This window comes from Orcinus orca, chromosome 6 (assembly GCF_937001465.1).
Source record: "Orcinus orca chromosome 6, mOrcOrc1.1, whole genome shotgun sequence".
Classification (NCBI taxonomy): Eukaryota; Metazoa; Chordata; class Mammalia; order Artiodactyla; family Delphinidae; genus Orcinus; species Orcinus orca.
The window spans coordinates 51,419,015-51,439,901 of NC_064564.1; the positions used below are offsets into that span (position 1 = coordinate 51,419,015).

The window sequence follows — 20,887 nt, forward strand, 5'->3', positions numbered from 1 at the left end:
TCTGTGTAGCAACAGCACACTACTGAAGGAGTATCTGAAGCAAGAAGGATTCCTCACTGACCAAGCCTGCTGCATTATTCTCCTGCACTTTCGAGTTTCTTGGGGGAAACAGCTGAGCCTTGTTCACCTCCTGCCGGGCCTGGCATGTAATAAGCAGTTAATTAATGTTTTTTGAGTTACTGTGTTTAGCACAGTACCTAATACACAATAGACTCAAAAAAATGTTAGAATCATAATTCTACTGTGTATTTTGTTTTCAGATCAACTTTCCAAAACAGAAAGTGAGAAATAGAGAAGAATCTATATCCAAATCTCTCTCACTAATTAAGATTTGTGAAACAGACCAAAATAAATTAATAAGAACCAGACGTCAAAAGTAAATAAATAAATTTGTAAATGACTCTATTTTCAAATTAAAACAGTAACCAGATTCAGTTATCAACACATTTAGGGTTTGAAAATAATTAGCTCTTTTTAGACCGACTCCTTTTTCCCGGCTTTTTTAAAACTAAGCAAATAACTTCTGTATAGGTAGCATAAAGATGAACTTCAGCCAAGCCCAAATCCCAAATCAGCAGAATCCAAATTGGTGAGATTTTATCACACTGTTACTCATTTTGGTACATTTTCTTACAAAAATTAAAAAAAAGTTCAAAGAACCCATGTAAACACAAGACTGGTTCATCACTGTTTCCAGCTGAATCTAATAGAGATGGAAAATGGGTCTTTGTTACTTGAATACATCATAAGTTTTACATGAATGCTTCAGCTGACAGCTATTATTTATCATAGCTATACCCTTAATCTGCTATGTATTACGACCCTTTAAAAGCCCACAGTATTACCTCTGTGTATTTCCCACTAGGGTAAAGGCATTTTAAACACATAATTACCCAATGAAGTAACATTTACTAATTTTCCGTTACACAACTAGCAGTATTCACGCCTGTTTTTACTTGTAGGGTTCTTAATAATCAGATATTAGTTAACCTTCACAACTATACTGGGCAGACGATCATTAGTAAATCCTTTCACATTAGTACAGAGACACCAAGCTGTATGTTCAAGAAAAGGATCCTGCAATGAAATGCTAATACCCAGTTGGAAGAAGAAGAGGAGGAATGGGAAGGGGAGGAGGAGGAACACCTAGCTGTTCGTGACAATTATTTTTAATTGCACAAATTTTAAAACCAATACATACAATTTTCACATGTACAGGGTTCAATGGAACTTTTCAACACTATGCTGGAAGTAAATGACTGACTAGATGAACAGCAGTGAGCCAGCAACTCACAATGAAGCCAGTGCTCAGAGCTTCATTTCAGTCTCAAAAACTACTTCTGCCTCTCAGTCCAAATTCAAACTCTCTTTATGAAATTGCTCCCAATCTGTCTTACCTCCAAACTGATACAAAGGTCCTCAAAGGCCAGATCAGCTCTGGAGCAAAGCCTCAGATGTAAGGCAGAATCAGCATGGTTCCCAGGACCGCAAGCATCTCCGCAAGCCCCAACCCACCATACTCAATTCCATAGAGAACTTAGCACAATAAAGCTGGAAGTCTGGGGTAGGTCCAAAACTAACCCACTCTGTGGGAGTGGGCAGTCAGGGTACTTACTGATCATTTGACCTTAGTGTTTGGCACTTCTTGGCTATATCCCAAAGTGTGGCATACATGCTTCAAGTTCTATTCACCTCCCATTTCAAAAGTGTAAGAATACAAAAGGCTTAAAAGCAAGCTTCTTTTTTTTTTTTTTTTTTTTTGCAAGCTTCTTTTGTGCAAAGTTATTCACTGATTGATCTAAAAGGTAAGCTAAGTAATATGCAGGTAAAATTTTGATTCGTAATGTGAAAAACATTTACAAAGAGTTTTAATATAATACAAAGAAATGCTCATGACAGAGTAAAAAAAATTGTAAGAAATTTTTATACACAATGGTGAACATAACCAAGTTTAAATTATAGATATAAAGACACAAGATTAAGGAAAAAAGTGAATATGCAAAAATGTTAAGTTATTTCTGGTTAATAAGTTGATGACTGATTACATACTATTCCTCTCCTCATATTTGCTACATTTAATTTGCCCCCCTACAATGGGCATACATTACTTTTTTACATTAAATAGAAATTATTAATTCTCTTCAAATAAAAATGTAAGTTCAATTTTTTAGTCTCAATAAAAAAAAAATTGTGATCTTATTTATTCACTTGAAACCATGGTCTTTTATCACTGTCTAAAGAGGCAGTTTCACCACAGCACACACCAAGATAAAAAGCCTCACTTGATCCAATTACACTGCTTATTAAGAGCTATTTAATGAGAAAGTCACACCTTTGAGTTATTAGATGCTATAATGGTCCTGCAGAGTTCCAAACAACTAAGCTAACAGAATTACCTTTGATTCTAAATTGTTTGCCAGAAGATCAGTCCATCTGTCCCTGAAAAAAAATTAAGTGTTCCTCCAGTGTGTTCAACTTCCTCCAATCTCATTTTAATCAAGGATGTTGGCCTCAGTCGACAGAGGTATTTTTTAACAGATTTATTGAAGTATAATTGATGTACAAAGAAATGCACTTATTTAATGTGTGCAATTTGATGAGTTTAGACATGTGCAAACACCCGTGATACCATCACCACAATCAACATAACAGACATATGCAACACCTTCCAAAGTTCCCTTGCATCCTGTTGTTTTCGTTTTTTGGCGTGCACAATACCGTACTGTTAACAATTGGCACTATGTTGTAGAGCAGATCTGGAAAACTTATTCATCTAGCATGACTGAACTTTATAAAGGATAGTTATTTTTAATTGCTTAAATTACAATACAAAGAGTTTAATTTATCCTTTAACTTTCCAAAAATGCATATACAACATATATGCATATATGCAACATAAACATATACGCATTCCAAAAATGCATATACAACAAAACTGTTGTCATCGATAGATAAATTTTCGGGCGGTCTTTACATGTTTCAGCATCTGTCAAAGAATAAAGAAAAGTCTTTCTGATATAGTGACATTTGGACACAGACTGGGAGGAAATACTGAGCATTCCAGACAGAAGGAACACTAAGGGCAACAACCCTGAAGTAAAAGCACATGTGGCAAATTCAGGGAAGACCAAGGACACCAGTATGGTTGGTGCAAGTGCACAAGCTGGGCAGTAAGAGATGACAGAGTGAAGCAGGGGCCCAGATGACAGAAGCCCCTGTAGACGCTGTGGGCTCTGGATGTTCCTGAGTGGCACAGGTAGTCCTAGATGCTTTGGGACAAGGGCATGGCATACTTGACAGTCATTTTAAAAAGTTCATTCTAGCTTCTCTGGAGAACAGGCCATAAGTGGGCAAGGATGGGAAGAAGGAGACCAGTTAGGGGATTATGGCAATAATCCAGGAAAGAAACCATATTGCCTTGGACAAAGAGAAGAGCAGTAGAGATGGGAAGAGGTCAGAGTTTACACATATTTTGACAGAATTTGCTAATGGACTGGATGTGGAATGTAAGAAGAGTGAAGGATGACCCCAAGGTTTTCAGTTCAGACAAGTGGAAGAAAGATGCAGTCACATACTGACATGCAGAAGACTAAAGCAGTCTTGTTTTTGAAACAGTGCAACAATGTGCAAGTCTCCTAAATCCATGAGGTGCAATTTACTTTTGTCTATGTCAGGAAGGAAAGGCTACATGACAAAAGGGCGCTAAGTGCAGAGAGTACAAGCTTCATCTTCTTCTCAATTTTATTTGAAGCCAGTCTTCACTATAACAAAACAAATGTTAAATTTTGTATGCTTAGCTCTAGCCTGGATTTGCATTCAATTCATACCCAATACCAATGCTGCTGTCAGCACATGCCCCACTTCCTAATCCCCATAAGGCCTCGGTGGCCTGCTAAACCCTAACTATCCTACGGAGCGGAAAATCTCACGAAGTAAAAAGAGGGAGATATAAAGGAGGGAGGGGAGACAGGCAAATCAGTATGTAGGTGGGTAGATAATCCTTACTTCCCTATTCACTCAGCCTTCACTGTCCATTCCATTTCATAACTCCTTCCAAGCTTTATGTTATATGTTCAATACATTCTGAAGGCACTGTGACTGTGAGCAAATTTAGGATTTGGGGGGGGGATGGGAAAAATTGGTTGTGAATTGATACTGTAAAAAGAAATGTGAAGAAAATGAAAATGTATTCATTTCTTAAAAAAAAACCTTTAAAAATATGAGGTCACTTTGTTAATATCTAATTGATTTGTGAGTGACTCAATTGTTGCTAAAACAATTAAGTTAAAGAATGATGGGAACTTTATATTAGAGGGCTCTGAATGATACCACCTGAACCCATTGATTCATCTGAGCATCATTAAAAGTGAGAAACCAGACACTGTGTCCTTATTATGTGAAGGAATAAGAAAACATACACAGAACCCTCCAAGAATATTCTTGCCTAAAAAAATTCAAACTGGGGACTTCCCTGGCAGTCCAGTGGTTAAGACTCTGTGCTTCCACTGCAGGGGGCACAGGTGTGATCCCTCGTTGGGGAACTAGATCTCACATGCATGCTGCAACTAAGAGTCCACATCCGCAACTAAGAGCCTCCATGCCACAGCCTCCATGTGCTGCAATGAAGATCCCATGTGCTACAATTAAGACCCAGTGCAGCCAAAATAAAAAATTCAATAAATAAATAATTTTTTTAAAAGACCTTGAATAGCCAAAGCAATCTTGAGAAAGAACGGAGCTGGAGGAATCAGGCTCCCTGACTTCAAACTATACTTCAAAGCTACAGTAATCAACACAGTATGGTACTGGCACAAAAACAGAAATATAGATCAATGGTACAGGATAGAAAGCCCAGAGATAAACCCACACACATATGGTCACCTAATTTATGACAAAGGAGGCAAGAACATACAGTGGAGAAAAGACAGCCTCTTCAATAAGTGGTGCCAGAAAACTGGACAGCTACATGTAAAAGGATGAAATTAGAACACTACCTAACACCATACACAAAAATAAACTCCAAATGGATTAAACATATAAATGTAAGACCAGACACTATAAAACTCTTAGAGGAAAACATAGGAAAAACACTCTTTGACATAAACCACAGCAAGATCTTTTTTGATCCACCTCCTAGAGTAATAAAAATAAAATCAAAAATAAACAAATGGGACCTAATTAAAATTAAAGCTTTTGTACATCAAAGGAAACCATAAACAAGACGAAAAGACAACCCTCAGAATGGGAGAAAATATTTGCAAATGAAACAAAGGACAAACGATTAATCTCCAAAATATACACACAGCTCATGGAGCTCAATATCAAAAAAAGAAACAACCCAATTAAAAAATTGGCAGAAGACCTAAATAGACATTTCACCAAAGAAGACATACAGATGGCCAAGAGGCACATGAAAAGATGTTCAACATCGCTAATTATTAGAGAAATGCAAATCAAAACTACAATGAGGTATCACCTCACACCGGTCAGAATGGCCATCATCAAAAAATCTACAAACAATAAATGCTGGAAAGGGTGTGGTGAAAAGGGAACCCTCCTGCACTGTTGGTGGGAATGTAAATTGATACAGCCACTATGGAGAACAGTATGGAGGTTCCTTAAAAAACTAAAAACAGAAGTACCATACGACCCAGCAATCCCACTACTGGGCATATATCCTGAGAAAACCATAATTCAAAAGGAGTCATGTACCGCAATGTTTACTGCAGCACTATTTACAATAGCCAGGGGCTTCCCTGGTGGCGCAGTGGTTGAGAGTCCGCCTGCCGATGCAGGGGACACGGGTTCGTGCCCTGGGTCTGGGAAGATCCCACATGCCGTGGAGCGGCTGGGCCCGTGAGCCATGGCCGCTGAGCCTGCGCATCCGGAGCCTGTGCTCCGCAATGGGAGAGGCCACAACAGTGAGAGGCCCACGTATCGCAAAAAACAAACAAACAAAAAAAACAAAACAAAAAAAATACAATAGCCAGGACATGGAAGCAACCTAAGTGTCCATCGACAGATGAATGGATGAAGAAGATGTGGCACATATATACAATGGAATATTACTCAGCCATAAAACGAAACGAAATTGAGTTTTTTGTAGTGGGGTGGATGGACCTAGAGTCTGTCATACAGAGTGAACTAAGTCAGAAAGAGAAGAACAAATACCGTATGCTAACACATACATATGGAATCTTAAAAAAAAAAAAATGGTACTGATGAACCTAGTGGCAGGACAGGAATAAAGATGCAAACGTAGAGAATGCACCTGAGGACACGTGGTGGGGGCTAGGGGGAAGCTGGGATGAAGTGAGAGAGTGGCATGGACATATATACACTACCAAATGTAAAATAGCTAGCTAGTGGGAAGCTGCTGCATAGCACAGGGAGATCAACTCAATGCTTTGTGACGACCTAGGGGGTGGGATAGGGAGGGTGGGAGGGAGATGCAAGAGGGAGGAGATATGGGGATATATGTATACGTATAGCTGATTCACGTTGTTGTGCAACAGAAACTAACACACTATTGTGAAGCAATTATACTCCAATAAAGATCTATTTTTAAAAAAAAGCCATGGTGAGAGCATGCGTCAGATGTTTGAGGAAGAGCAAAGAGGCTAACTGAGCAGAGTTAGTGAGTGAGTGGAGAGTAGTTGGAAATGAACCTGGAGAAGCAACAAAGGGGTCAGATGGTGGCAAGCCTCACAGGCCACAGTAAAGACTTTGCTTTTTACTTTGGTGGCAATGGGAAGCCATCAGAGGGTTTTGGAAGAGAGAAGAAATCTTATGTTTTAAAAATAATCACTTTGGCTACTCTGCTGACAATATGGTAGGAGACAAAGAGAGAACAGATCAGTTAGGAGACTATGGCAGATTGCAAAAAAATGGCCCCAAATTCTTCCCTGTTCCTGTATGCACATTTCCTTACAAAGTACCTCTGCTGCTCCTCTCATAAGTAGTCTATTTCAACATCCCCTTGGATTTGGGCTGTCTTTGTAACTATGAACAACAGTGGGAGAAGTGAAGTTGTGGGAATTCTTAGTCTACATCTCAAAAGGCCATACAGCTCCCTCTCGTTCTCTTGGCTCTATTAGAGCACCGTGTTAAGAAGCATGGGACAGCTTACTGGTCCTGGTGTAGCAGAGATAAGCCATCCCAGCTGAAGCCTCCAAACCCACCAGTCCCCATTTGCTACATGAGTGAGCCCACCAGCAAAAGAACTCCCCCCACCCTGACCTCCCCAAGCCTGATCCAAATTGCCAGCCCCAGAACCATAAACTAATAAATGATTGTTGCTTTAAGCCACTAAATTCCGACGGTGAGTGGTAATAGATAACTGATACAGAGGCTGTCACAACATCAAGGACATAGACAATGGAGGCTTAGACTAGAGTGAGAGCAGTGGGTAGTGAGAAGTACTCAGATTCTAGACATATTTTGAAGGGACAGCCGATAGGCTTTCCTAATAGTTTACAGGTGGCTTATGAGAGATGAGTCAGGGATGACACCCAAGATTTTCGCCCAAGTCATGGAAAAGGTCAAGTTTCCATGAATTGAGATGGGAAAGACCACAGATGAAGCAGGTATAGGAAGAAAATCAGGAGGTAAATTTGAGATTTCTATTAGTCATACAAAAAGAAATGCTGAGTAGGCATCTGGATACACAGAGTCTAGAGTTCAAAGAGGTCCAGGCAAGTGTATATATATATATATATATATATATATTTGGGGGCTAGTAGGGTATTATTAGTATTTAAAGCTAGCATTTAGGACCATGAGGACTGAGCCCAGGAGCTCTTCAATGTTGAGAGGTCAGAGAGATAAGAAAGAACCAGTAAAGGAATTGAAAAGGAGCAGAGGGGTAGGAGGAAAAACTGCTGATAGGAAATGGCAACTATGTGACAGGATACAGGTGGTGGCTCATACTATGGTGGAAATCATTTTGCAACTTCTAAATGTATCAAATCAACATGCTGTACCTTAAACTTACACAAAGTTATGTGTCAATCATATGTCAATAAAGTTGGGAAAATGATCTGTCAAGCAAAAGATGAGGATTAAAAACAGATCTTTGGACTTAGCAAAATGAAAGTCATTAGTGACTTTGAGGAAAGCAATTTTTTTTTAGAGTAGGAAGGGAGAAAGTCTGATGAAAGTGAGTTTAATAACAAATGGGAGGAAGTAATTGGACACATAAGTTTTGCCATAAAGGGAAGTTGTGTGGTGGCATAAGGAGGAAATGGAGTCAAGGAAGAGTAATTATTTTAAGGTAGGAGAAATAACAGCATGTTTAGATACTGAAGGGAATAATCCAGTAATGAGGGAAAATGTGATCTTGCAGGAGAGACACTGGAGCCAAATCCTGGAGTAGGTGAAAGGAATCTTCGTGCATGAGCGAGGAAGAGAGACTTAGAAACACAGAGACTATTCCACAAGAATCTCAGTCCTAAAATAATGGAGAGAAATCAGAGGGAAATCAGGTACACCCACCTCCCACATCCATGGCAACTGTCATCAGTTATCAAAGCATTTTTCACACCTCCGAGACCAGAACCAACCTAAAAATGCTCAACATAACCTTCCAGGCATCCTAATAGATGGGAGTTGTCACATGTGATGAGAAGTACAGCTGACTCTTGAACAATGTGGCGCTGAGGGGCGCTGACCCTCCCTGGGGTGGAAAACTCACATATGGCTTTACGGTCGGCCCTCCCTACCCACGGTTCCACATGCATGGATCCAACCAACCATGGATCGTGTAGTACTGTAGCACATATTTATTGAAAAAAGTCCCAGTATAAGTGGATCCTCTCAGTTCAAACCCATGTTGTTCAAGGGTCAACTGTATTTGCCAAAATATTTTGGAAGTCCAAAGGTCAAAAAGAGGTGCAAAAAGCAAACCCCTCTCCTTTCTCGTAACATAAATATTCACTGGAGACATATGTTATTTTTAAATTTGGAACTAGTCCTATACCTGCTAGCCTACTACTGAAACTGTAATTATTTGATGGATAAAGTTGATAACAGGAGGCTTCACCAAAACTTGAAATCCAAACTACTATTTTTAACTTCAAAGCCAGCCATGTGCTTCAGAAAAACTGTCACTCTCACACCCAAATCCAACTTTTTTCTAACCTGCCTTCCTTCTCACTAAACACTAAACAGTCCCAACCTTTTGGACTCGGATACCACGGTCAATGAGTTTTGTTATTAGATGCTCAGCCTCTTCATGAGATGCTTCCCCTACCTCTCAGGCCTACAAAAACTAGACTTTTCTTCTTTGCTGGCCACTTCAGTGAAGGCTAATCATCCTTCCAAGCTCCAAGGCTCAGAAGAATATTTCCATACCATCTACCCCACACCTCTGAGGGTGCATATCCAGGTATCTTCATCTCTCATGTATACTGATCACTACCACTGGCAGTCTAAAACCTAAGAAACCATGGTCTATCTCATAGTATCTCTCTCCACCCTGGGTATACAATCATCTGGGGTCAACGTCTAGGTGAGTGATTCATCCAACACACCAGTCTCATTGTTCTTGAACACCTTCATGTAACCTCCATTTCATCCATCTACATCCATGGCCAAACCCTACACTCCATCAGCACTCTAAAAATCTAAAACTCCAATATTCTACTCAGACTACAGAGTACTTCTATCCTATCAGCTATCTCCCTTATACCTACCTACACGTGTATATTTACTTCATTCTGACTTCTAATCCCTTGAACCAATTATTTTCTCTCAATCTTTCAGCCTGCTCCTGGCCTGGTCATCACCTCTATCCAGTCTAAACCTCACATGCCATCACTTCAACCACCATCTTGTCAAGACCTTGAATTCCCTTGCATTCCTACCATAGGTACATTATAAAATCCAAATACTGGATCATTCCAACTATTCATAATCTCTAGTTCTACTGAATTTTGCTATAGAAAGTCACACAATTATATGAACTAGTGTCACTACAAATGAATGCTCCTTGCCTAACTGGTAAACTTTCCCAAAATCTCTAGTCAGCTCTTTCTTCCATTCCTGATGGTATTTGACAGCTGACCATTCTCGCCTTCTCAAATTCTCTCCCTCCTCGTCTTCTAGAGCTCCACTGTCTTTCTCAGTCTTTTTCATTGGATCATCTTCCTTATATGGTGGTGCTTCCCAGAGTTCCCTCTTCTGTTTTATTCTTTCTTATTCCTCAAACTCCGTCTTAGGTATCACATCCACTCTCAACACTGTTTTCACTACCACTTATATGTCAATAACATTTTAATCTCTACATTACCTAGAATCCCTTTCCTCATCCCCAGACGAATGTGGCCAACTGCCCACTGAATAGCACCAATTGTGTGACCTAAAGGCACGTTCAAGACCGATCTTATTCTCCCATACATGTGATAATCCTCATGTGATTCCTATCTTAGGAAGTCATAAACCTAGGAGGCATCCTTGACTCTACCTTCTCCTCATCCCACATATCCAAGTGGGCACCAACTTCACCATCTTAATATACCTTGCATCCATCCTATCCTCGAGCCCCACTGCATAATTTGGAGTTCTATCATATCTTGCCTTCACAATTGGGCCTTGCTCCACTACAATTCATTCTGCACATTGCCACATAAAACTGATCTTAACTTTCCTCCACTTAAAATCTCTTCCCCATGGACCACCACAGCCTGAAGGATAATGTTCAAAACCTTTAACATGGTGGGGAAGAGGGCCTTTTATTATTTGGTGTTTGTTTACTTATTAAACCTCATCTCTCTATTCTCTCCTTAACACATTAAAGTCTGTGTTTTGTCTGTAACCTGTTCATTTGGCCTTAGTTCTTTCTTGTGCCTACAATGCCTTATCCACCATCCTCACCAAACAATCGCTACTTGCTCTCAAAATTCAGTTCAGATGAAAATGCCTCCAGAAAGCCTCTTCTGAGTGTCTTAAAATCTCACACTCACACAGTTTTCCTCTATTCCCCACTATACTCGATGCATACATCTAATTATAATATTTATCTCATTGTATTTTGGCCTTGTCTGTGGCTTCCAAGCAATACTATAAACTCCTGAAGAAAAGTTAGGGACTTGGGACCAGAGCAGATGCTCTGTCTTTACTGAGTGAAAAAATAAATAATGAATACAATATCTTTAACATGTATGAACCTGTAAAAATTCCATTTATTTACATGTTTCAGCAATTCAAAACAACTTTAATAAAAAGTTTCCTCCACTCCCTCCATGTTTTGTCCTAACAGCATATGCTAAAACCTGAAGGTCTGATCGCATAAATCAACCAGTTCAATGACTGTTAAACAGAGTAAAATTCAAAGTAAATTCTGAGAGCAGCAAGGCCAAAGAAAAAGGTTGTCAAAAGAGGAGGGAAAGATACACCCTGGCAGCCAGAAAACCTCATAACAAAACTACAGTTCAACATTCACAATTATAACATTTGTTCAACACGCTTATCAGCCAAATGAGCAGTCACTGTATCTGACCAAAAAGAGATTAGAGGATATATTCTAAAACAACGGAAAGAACTGAAATCTTCAGGTTAGAAGCTTGAATGGAATGTGTCATTGGTCCCAAGTGAAATCATGAATCTTTAAATAAATAATAACAAACTTATCTATGCAGTTTGAATTCTCAACTTCCTTGGGCCTAAAGAAATGAACAATGGAAAATTTTACAGTATTTAATGTCATAGCTTTTGAAATGTCTTCAAAATACATAAAACTAAAGTAACTCAGGCTAACTGAATGAAAGCCAATATAAATTAACAAAATTTTTAAATCATAAATGCAATTATATTACTTTTTATATATTATTACTTTATATATATATTACTTTTTATATATTATAAAATTATATATTACAATTATATTACTAATGTGGCTTGGAACAGGTTAAAAAATTATGAGGCCAGAAGTACTTGGTGGACCCAATTTATAAAAACAACAATGTTCAATCTATTGTTTGAAAAGAGATGGGATCTTCCACATTGCTTGAAAAATCTGTTTCAAATAATTGAAATGGGAGAAAAATGACAAACATCCCTTGTCCTATTAGCTTAGCAAATTTGTTTCCTATCGTGTGGAAATAGTACACACAACCTCCAAACAATTTATCACTAATTGTGAATCAAAGATTTATATTATACTTATATAACTATATCATATTGTATTATATTGCTCATCTCTAGATCTGTAATAGTTTTAAAAATATATAATACTTATAGATTTCACATCTCCTAAAGAAACATCTATTGCCCACCTGATCAAAGTTTAAATTATCACCCAGGTTTCTTTTTTGAGATAAACTGAGCTCATTGTCATCAATCAAGAAATATTAAGATCAGGTTTTGCTATAGACCCATAAATAACCCTGAAACTACTATTTCCTTACATTTCTTCCAAATATAGTTATAATTTCACTTTTCATTGTGCTTTTCTCCCGAAATTTTAATTTTTTTCCTTCACACAGATATTTTCATATACACCTGAATCCTATGAGTCTCCCCAAATTTTAAACCAGAAGACTCCACTTAGATTTTTGCCCTCAGCTCTAGCATTTCTCCTCATCTTCCCATCTTAATCTGCTCCATTTCTAGAACAAGAAAGATCTAACAAAAGCAAAATTTTTTAAAGTTCAACTTTCTTAAATTTTCCAAACCCCTAATAGTGATAAAGGGGTTTAATTTAATTCACCTAATGGTTTGTGAACAATAGTCAAAAAGTATCACAAGGCTATGAATATTATGTCTCAGAAAAACTATTCCAGAAATTTAACACCTGCAGGAAGGCTAAACGAATTGCTTAATAAGTACCATCAATCAATCAACAAGTGAAAAACTATTGTTACATCTCTATGGGCATTTTTATTCTCAAACTAATGATTTATTTACCTTTTGGTTATCAATTCTCAACTGGAGACACCAATCAATTAAAATCCAGTAAATTTTAGGTTGATAAAATAAATGTTAACAAAGACATGATACTGAAAGACATTAGCCAGGTGATGACAACTACCTAATATTAACCAAGTAAGCAAATAACCAAGGCAGAGGTTTTAGTTACCACTAATCTACTAAAGCAAGTAAAAATGCTTCAAAAATTGCATTCTTATCCAATGTTTTTATATCATATCTTTAAATGTAACATTAAAAAGCCCCTGATTATTACATTTCAAAATTTAGATGAGTCATAGTGCTTTGAGTGCAGGAATTGGATGTGAATCAAAATTGTAAACATGCACTTGCTTGCTAGTCAAAACGTCAATATGGACAGATTCAGGAAGAGTAAAACATATTATCTTAAAATATATCCAGGGTTTTTTAAATGGTCACTTCTCAACTGTTAACACAGTTCAGTAAACATGCAATCTGCCCATCCTGTCCTTGAATATCTCAATATTACTAAATATTTCTAACCCCATCACCTCACTTTATGGATAGGTGCCTGAGACCTAGGGTCTTTAGCGATACTTAGCAGGATTATGTCTCAAGGCCATCATGGTCTGAGGCTTAGCAGAGGTGAAAGTAAGGAAAACTGAATGAGGTCCCAGAAGAGCTGTAGCTTATGATACAGGATCATAAGCTTCTGTGTCTAAATCTAGAACCTGAAATTGAATCATCAAATCGAGACAATAAAACTGGCAGATAAACTGGAAGAAAAAGACAGGGAATGCCCATTTTAGTTTATGGCATAAGACCTTGACCATGAAGGAACACATCAAAAAAGTGTTGAACAGATGAATGATTGATTGCATGATACTTGATAGCATGATTTCACTGATTTTAGAAGCTCCAAATTCAGAAACTAAACTGAGGGATCAGGATGCCATGGCTGAAATTAAAATTCATGGAGAGTAGGGGCAACACAGCGGCAAGTCTCTGCAAATCTTTGTATAGCTGTTGCAGACATTTCAAAACATACATTCATATACGTATGTGATATATAGAGAGGGATACAGATATATACTGTTTCTTCAGGGAATTCCTGCAAATGAGTACAGAGCCAGAGAACCAGGAGGTCTGAAAACAGGCCCTGTTCACCCATAAGCCTTTGCATTAAAGTGGACAGGATCTAAGCGAGTCACTGGAAATCAGGAGGAGACAGTCACCCCAGGACGAGCAGAACACGGCTGGAATCCCCTGTGCTGCCTTCGAGTAGGGAATCGGTCGGGGGAGAGTGGGACGACTGCAACCTGCTGCAGGAAGGTATGCAAAGATCGCGCCGACCTGTTTCCGACCTGTTTCCTGGATCCCGCTGAGCCCCACCGTAGGCACCAGAGCCGGCCCCACCCAGGCATCCGAGAGCTCTCTAACGTAGAAGGCCTAGTTCTTCAGGAGTTCAGACAGGACAGGACGAGGGCAAACGGCAAGACCTGTCCCCTTCCTGGCCGCCCACACCGCGACGCGGCCCTCTCACCACATGCTCCACTCCCCATCTCCCATCAGAGCTCCAGGCCCACAGGGCCTCAGCCTCCCTCCCAGCAAGCTGAGTCAGGCCACCGGCGGGTGCGACCCGGCGGCCTCTGTGCTGGAGGCAGCTGCCCGCAGCCTGCCGCCTGCCACCCGCATAGCTTACCTTCTTTCTGCCACAAGCTCAACCCCACGCCGGCTGCCTGACGTGGCCCGCCCCGCCGTCTCGAACGCCTGGGGGCGGGGACTACGGGGAGACAGCCAATGGACTGCAGACGGCAAGGGCCTGCCCCCGCCTCCTCCAACTTCGGCCCGCCCACCCTCGCTCGCGCGCACGCGTGTTCAAGGCCAAGGCCGCGCACTGCGGCTGGAACGCAGCGTGGGCGGAGAAGCGCAGCTCCGCAGCCGCCTGGGGGAAGGTAGGGCGGCGCGTGCAAGTGCTGGCTGTGGGGCTGCGCCGCAGTGGGGAGTTGGCCCAAGGGAAGGCAGTTTAAAGGAACCCGCCTGGAGATGCCACTGCAGCGTGTCCGGATGGTCCTGTTGGCAGCCTGCCCCTATGCAGCTTTTGGCGGTGCAAAGCAGCTTCTTGGTATTTGGAGATTTTGTTTCCCGGGAAAAAACTAATACCGATAACATTAGGATTCAGAAATTTTAATACAGACGGCAGACTTGCGGTTTCGTTCTTCTTCTTGTAGCTGCTGCTTGGTATCTTTACTTCAGTTGGCCAGCACAGAACATTGCAGTTCTTGATGCTACAGTGACATTATCCACCTGTTGGGTAGTCCTGCAGGTCGTCCTGGCCCAGGCATTTCTGTTGATTTAATCTGGGGAGAAGTGGCGCCCATAATTGTTACTTTTATTGTTGTTATTATTTTTGTCTAATACTTATTGAGTGTCCACCCATGCATGAACACGCATTTTCATAAGAAGGCTCTAAGACACCTGGCACCATGGAACAGAAGCTAAAAGAGGCAGCAGGAAAAAAAGATGAGGTTATGACAAAATGGAATTCTGATTGTGGATGGCAAAAGTGAAAATTATATACAAGATGAAATAGTTAAGACAAGTTGCTCTAGAGAACCTGACTTACCAGCAGTTTCTAAACCCTAGTGCACCTTTACAAGCATTTGAGGAGGTTTTTTTAAAATACCAGTAGCTGAGCCCCATTTCTAGAGATTCTGTTTTAATAGCTCTGCTGTGGGGCCTTGGCATTGGTCTTTTTCTAAGTTTCCAAAGTGTTTTTAATATGCTGACAAGTTCTACTTCTCATTTGTAAGAAAGATTTGGTTTCCTATACTCCACTTCAGAAAAGTAATAATATACCACAGACCATCTTCAGTTCTCTCAATAATCTATTATGCATTTATTATGTAAGAATTTATCTAAATTAATTTTGAACCTACTTATATATTCAATCTGTTACCCTTTGAGAGAAAGGAGTGTTATAAGGTTTATAACTGCCTTCTTGATTTTATGGACTTTGATGATATTCCCCTTCAGTCTTTTTTTTTTTGGCTGCGTCAGGTCTTGGCTGCACGTGGACTTTCTCTAGTTGCAGCGAGCGGGGGCTGCTCTTCATTGCGGTGCGTGGGCTTCTCATTGCAGTGGCTTCTCTTGTTGCGGAGCACGGGCTCTAGGCGTGTGGGTGTCAGTACTTGCAGCACGTGGGCTCAGTAGTTGCGACATGCAGCCCCTAGAGCGCGGGCTTTAGTAGTTGTGGCTCGTGGGCTCTAGAGCGCAGGCTCCGTAGTTGTGGCGCACGGGCTTAGTTGCTCCGCGGCATGTGGGATCTTCCCAGACCAGGGATAGAAACCGTGTCCCTTGCATTGGCAGGCAGATTCTTAACCACTTCACCATCAGAGAAGTCCCCCCTGTGCAGCCTTAATAATTCCAAATACAACAGCACTTCTTTTAGGACTATTTTAATTCTTTTTAAAAATTCTTTTTCTTTTAAGAAGATGTTGGGGGGTAGGAGTTTATTAAATTATTTTATTTATTTTTGTTGTGTTGGGTCTTCATTTCTGTGCGAGGGCTTTCTCTAGTTGTGGCAAGCGGGGGCCACTCTTCATCGCGGTGCGCTGGCCTCTCACTATCGTGGCCTCTCGTTGCGGAGCACAGGCTCCAGACGTGCAGGCTCAGTAGTTGTGGCTCACGGGCCCAGTTGCTCCGCGGCATGTGGGATCCTCTCAGACCAGGGCTCGAACCCGTGTCCCCTGCATTAGCAGGCAGATTCTCAACCACTGCGCCACCAGGGAAGCCCCTAAAAATTCTTTTTCTATTTCCTTATTTTTTGAGATACATTAGTCAAAGTTACAAATGAACATTTAACTATGTGAACAGCACCTTTCAATGTATGTCAACTCATTTAATCCAACTTTATGAAGCAGGCACAGTTATTACACACATTTTATAAATAATGAAAATTAGGCACAAGGAGTAAAGCATCTTGATCAAGAGGCACTCTGGCTCTCAATAAATAAATGTACTGCATCTGTTATAGAAAGTCTGGTTTTAGGAGTGTTTGGGGAAACGCCCATTTAAAGAAAGATGGTGAGTCTGTGATTTTTCACTTTTGACACTTCCCCTAGATTCTGATTTTGGGCAGGATTGAGGGATTTAGGCTGTTAAACCAACAACCTAAAACTGACAACAACTTGCTGCAGATCTTGGGCTAGGCTGGAAGCACAAGGGCTCACTCTCTTCTGGGATATACTCACCCTACTTCTGGGATATACTCCTTCTATACATGACTGTAGTTCAGCAAGGATTTTTCTACCTTTTAATTTATTTAATCTATTGCTATACCTGGCACTGTGCTAGATATGAGAGATAGCAAGATGAAATACACAATCCAGAGCCTCAGGGAGCCAGCTCATCCTGGAGATTTATTTGTACAAGACTAGAGGTATAGACTTTTAGAACCAGAAAGGATGTCAGAAGCTGCCAGTCTATGACAAAGTTTTAACTAAGTGCTGAAATGAAAAATAAAGACAATGTATTAAGTTTTCATAAAAATAAATTTATTCAGTGTAAAGGACTGTTCTTTGTGAGGTTATGCTTTGATTTTTTCTGTTAAAAATGTTCTCTCTTTGGGAATATACTGTATAGCACAGGAAACTCTACCTAATGCACTGTGGTGACCTAAATGGAAGGGAAGTCCAAAAGGGAGGGGATATCTGTATGTGTATGGCTGATTGATTCATTTTGTTGTGCAGTGGAGGCTAACACAACATTGTAAAGCAACCATACTCCAATAAAAATTAATTTTAAAAAAAAGAAAAAGTAAATAAAGAGAGCTAAATGCTAAAAAAAATTTTAAATGTAAAAAAAAAAATGTTCTCTCCTAATAATTAGTAGGTTAAGTTGTTGGGAGTTTTGTTTACTTTAACGACCTTAAAGTCCTGTGTTGATTCTCAAAATTTTTTGATGTTTTTCTGATTTAGTTTAACTGTCCATTGCTGGCGAGGGAAATTAAGATTGCAGAGGGACAAAGTCCAGTTCTCTTTCTACTGCATACCCATTGGAACAGCCCATTTCATGAGCAGGGCTAGAAATGTTTGAAAATAATAATAACAAATTTAAAAAGAAATCAGGATCAAGGTTAGACAACAAAGATTAGAACTGGTTCTGATAGGCCAGCTGTGTTGTTAGCCAGGAAGAGAAGTCTCCTGCCTGCTTAATTAATCAGATTAGCTAAGTAGCTTGGTTTCCTTCTGAGCTGAAAGCAAAGAATGGGGCCTGAGGGAATACAGCTACTGTATGGACTGACATTTTTGTTGTTGTTGTTGTCGTTGTTGTTGGTACTCGGGCCTTTCACTGTTGTGGCGTCTCCCGTTGTGGAGCACAGGCTCCGGACGCGCAGGCTCAGCGGTCATGGCTCACGGGCCTAGCCGCTCTGCGGCATGTGGGATCCTCCTGGACCAGGACACGAACCCGTGTCCCCTGCATCGGCAGGCAGACTCTCAACCACTGCGCCACCAGGGAAGCCCTGGAGTGACATTTTGATTGGGGTAAGACTAGGAAAAATCAGCTGGACTGAGTAAGGCACACCCATATCTGATATAGATATGTGGAGTCTATATTCCCTGAGAGTCAGCCTGGGGAGAATTTTTGAGAAACAGCAGGGAGAGACTGGACCCGGATGGGGGCCATGGGAGAAGAATCAACTTCATTCATGTAACCTGCAGAGGGTGGTCTAGACCTAATACCAGAAGCCCCAGCTCAGATGGAAATTTCAATTGAAGGATCAAAACAGACTTCAAATCTGTATATTATTTTCTGGATAGGCTTAGATCCTACATGCAATACATGCAAATGAACTCTTTGCCTTTTAAATATTCAGGACAAACCACCTTCTTGCAGAGATAAGCAAGCAGACAGCATTTCTCTGTTAAACTCCTTGTATTATTACCCCTGAAGTTGTTAAGCAGTTAGTTCTCTATTGTACCAGACCCTTTAGATAAGTACACGTTTTGAAGTCAGTAGAGAAGGGCCTATTGACTTTAACAACAACAAAAAAAGAAAGAGAGTAAGAAAAATGTGTCCACTCCCAAATCATTAACTGAACTGAAAAGAATATGCTAACAAAAAAAGACACTGTAGTGTGAATCCTGTACTGTAAGAGAAGGTCATGTCCCCCACAGCATCAGGAGAGGCACAAAGCCTTGAACTCAGGCCCAAGCATGCTGGGCTAGCTCAACACGCACACACATTCATCAGCAGGAACGAAACTGGGAGGAGAAATTCAGAACTGAGTCACAGGGCTCCACTGTCGACACATAACAGAAAGTAGTCTTATTAGACTTAATTAGATGTGAGTAGATGGCTCCAATGGCTCCCCATTTCTTTTAGAGGAGAAGCCAAAGCCCTTACAAAGGTCAACAAACTATACATGATCAGTCTCCCTGTACCATGCACCTCCATCCCCAACACACACACACACTGCCTGTTAATCTTTGACCTTGCCTTCTACACTCACCCCAGCCAACTCCACTCCAATAACCCTGCCTACTCTCTGCTGCAGGATCTTGGCACTTCCCCCCACATATTCTCATGACTCATTCCATTGAATCATTCAAGCCTTTGCTGAGATATTACCTCCCGGATAAGGCCTACTCTCTCAGTCAGGGTCCCAGCAGGAAACAGATGGCACAATCAAATTAGGAAAATGGAGAAGCATTTAATAAGGGACTATAAACAAAGGTGTGGGCATGGAATAAAGAGATCACAAGGGAAACTCAGGAACATTGAGGCCCCCAAAATCACCTCTGAGCCTAAAGGGGCAAGAATAAGGAGTAGTTACCAAACATGGAGAAGGCTGTGTACATAGGGGCTACCTGACAGGAATTGGGAGCTTAGGTCAAGGAACACAGCCAGTCCACAGTGACCCAACAGGGAGAGGAGAGCCCAGGAGTTAATACTTTGACCTCCCTCATTCTCCTCTCTCTTTCTGATCTTCTGACACAAGGGAACCAATGATGCTGTTCATATAGGTCCATCTCCTGGGGTACAGTGAAGGGGCAAAAAGAAGATATCTCTCAATCAATCTTACCTTGATTACCTACAACAGTTAGCTTTTGCTGTGTAACAAACTTAGAGGCTTAAAATCACAAATGTTTATATTGCAAAAGCAACCATGTCTAGTCATGGTAAGGGTGGAAAGGGCCCAGGGAAGGGAGGGGCCAAGCACCATGGAAAACTGCTGTGCAAAAACCTGGGGATCAGGAAGCCTGCCATCCAGTGTCTGGCCCAGCATGGAGGCATTAAGCCCATCTCCAGCCTCTTCCAAGGGGAGACCAGCAGGGTGCTCCAAGTCCTTCTGATGAACATGATCCAGGATACAGTCACCTACACAGAGTACGCCAAGCCCAAAGCAGGCACAGCCATGGTAGTCTACAAGCTCAAACCCCAGGGATGTATTCTAGGGCTTCGGTGGCTGAGAGTACAGGATCTGCCATACCTCAACATTGAAAAAAAGAGCCCTTTTCAGGGCATCCCATGAAGTCACATAAAGGGTTGTTGTGCATTGCAGAATTGTTAAATCTGAGTAGGTACAATTCAATAGCGGTTTGCATAAGGCTGCTGAAAGGTAAATGCATTATTATTTTGCAATGCAATTACATAACTTAATCCTGGAACATTTTGTCACACTAAGGTGTTGAGAAATCGGGGTTTGTTGTTTTTTAACAAAGCAAAAGAAATAGGTCTTCTAAAAAGGGGTACAATAGATGAGCACAAGCAAATGGTGCTGATAAAAAGACTGGCTACCTAAAAAAACAAAAACAAACAAACAAAAAAAGAAACATTTATTCATTTTCAGGATCCTATGGGTTGCTTAGGCAATTCTTCTGATATAGGCTGGCTTTTGCTGGTTCCTCCTGAGTCTACTTATGTGTCTGCAGTCAGCTGGCAGCTTGGCTGTTCTAGAATAGCCTCAGCCACCTCATATGTGGTGGCTTGCTCAGTG

The 20,887-nt window shown here is 40.7% G+C and overlaps 1 protein-coding gene and 1 pseudogene across 1 annotated transcript in view; one reads left to right on the top strand and one right to left on the bottom strand.

Moving 5' to 3' along the window:
• Positions 1–14,646, bottom strand: part of FOCAD (focadhesin) — a 312,830-nt gene extending 298,184 nt beyond the window's left edge. Inside the window, exon 1 of the mRNA XM_004286219.3 lies at positions 14,588–14,646. The gene's annotated coding sequence lies outside the window, so the exon portion shown is untranslated. The remainder of the gene's footprint in view (positions 1–14,587) is intronic.
• A 5,410-nt stretch (positions 14,647–20,056) lies between these two features.
• On the top strand, positions 20,057–20,360 carry LOC101288118 (histone H4-like; annotated as a pseudogene).
• The last annotated feature ends 527 nt before the right edge of the window (positions 20,361–20,887 follow it).